The sequence below is a fragment of the Cebus imitator genome, unplaced genomic scaffold (genome assembly GCF_001604975.1).
Source record: "Cebus imitator isolate Cc_AM_T3 unplaced genomic scaffold, Cebus_imitator-1.0 Scaffold82, whole genome shotgun sequence".
Classification (NCBI taxonomy): domain Eukaryota; kingdom Metazoa; phylum Chordata; class Mammalia; order Primates; family Cebidae; genus Cebus; species Cebus imitator.
Window position 1 is genome coordinate 5125720 of NW_016107397.1, and position 1550 is coordinate 5127269.

Below are 1550 nucleotides of genomic sequence, written 5' to 3' on the forward strand. Positions count from 1 at the left end.
AAAAAAAAAAAAAAAAAAAAAAAAGTATATATATATCTTGTTAAAGCTGTTATATAAAAACGAAGTGAAACTTGGCAGAACAATATCTATTATGTGAATACATTTTTATAAAATACAAGTTCTTAAAAAAACATAATATTCTTAAAATTGAGCAGAATTTGTGAAGCAATGCAGAAGAGGAAAGTAACAGTGTTTTCTCCCTGCCAGTCACTTTTACTGTGTAGCAAGCAGGTCTGGTGACAAACTGTCTTAACAGTAATTGGTACTACCTCATTACTCATTAATAAAGTAATAAGAGCCTTAATTGCATTCTTTCTGTACATCAACACTGTGCTAAGTTCTTTGTTTTGGAGACAGAGCTTTGCTCCGTCGCCCGTGCTGGAGTGCAATGGCCCCATCTCCGCTCACTACCACCTTTGCCTCCCAGGTTCAAGTGATTCTCCTGCCTCAGCCTCCCGAGTAGCTGAGATTACAGGCATACACCACCACGCCCAGCTAATTTTTATATTTTAGTAGAGATGGGGTTTATTCCTGTTGGCCAGGCTGGTCTCAAACTCCTGACCTCAAGTGATCCGCCCACCTCTGCCTCCCAAAGTGCTGGGATTACAGGTGTGAACCACCCCGCCCAGTCTGTGCTAGGTTCTTAACATGCATTTTATCATTTTTTGTTCACACCACCCTGATGATGGCCCCATATTTTTTTTTTACCACCTTCCTCCTGCTTACTATTTTCCAACATATCAAAGTTTACATTTACAAAATCGTATTATTTATTGGAATACAAAAAATGCATAGCTTCTTCTATTGTTAGCAGTACCTATAAGGATAAATACTTCGGGTCTTTATTTGAATTGGTTTTTATGTGATTGTATGCAGTATAAGAATATTGGTAGGCCGGGTGCAATGGCTTATACCTGTAAACCCAGCACTCTGGGAGAACAAGGAGGGAGGATCACTTGAGGCCAGGATTTCAAGACTAGCCTGGGCAACATAGTGAGACCCTATCTCTAAAAAAATGAAAAGAAATTAGCTGGGTGTGGTGGTGTGCCTGTAGTCCCAGTGACTTGAGAGGCTGGGGCTGGAGGATCTGTGGAACCCAAGGGTTGGGGGCTACAGTGAGCTACGATTGTGCCACTGCACTCCAGCCTGGGGTGATGGACTGAGACCCTGTCTCAATAACTAACTAACTAACTTGGCCAGGCTTGGTGACTCACGCCTATAATCCCCGCACTTTGGGAGGCTGATATGGGCGGATCACCTGAGGTCAGGAGTTCAACACCAGCCTGGCCAACGTGGTGTAACCCTGTCTCTACTAAAAATACAAAAGCCGGGCGCGGTGGCTCAAGCCTGTAATCCCAGCACTTTGGGAGGCCGAGGCGGGTGGATCACGAGGTCAAGAGATCGAGACCATCCTGGTCAACATGGTGTAACCCCGTCTCTACTAAAACTACAAAACATTAGCTGGGCATGGTGGCGTGTGCCTGTAATCCCAGCTACTCAGGAGGCTGAGGCAGGAGAATGCCTGAACCCAGGAGGCGGAGGTGGCGGTG

The 1550-nt window shown here is 44.8% G+C and overlaps 1 protein-coding gene across 5 annotated transcripts in view; it reads left to right on the forward strand.

Moving 5' to 3' along the window:
* The window catches only part of SMURF1 (SMAD specific E3 ubiquitin protein ligase 1), a 120736-nt gene that overhangs the window by 85665 nt on the left and 33521 nt on the right, over nt 1-1550 (forward strand). The gene's annotated exons all lie outside the window — the stretch shown is intronic.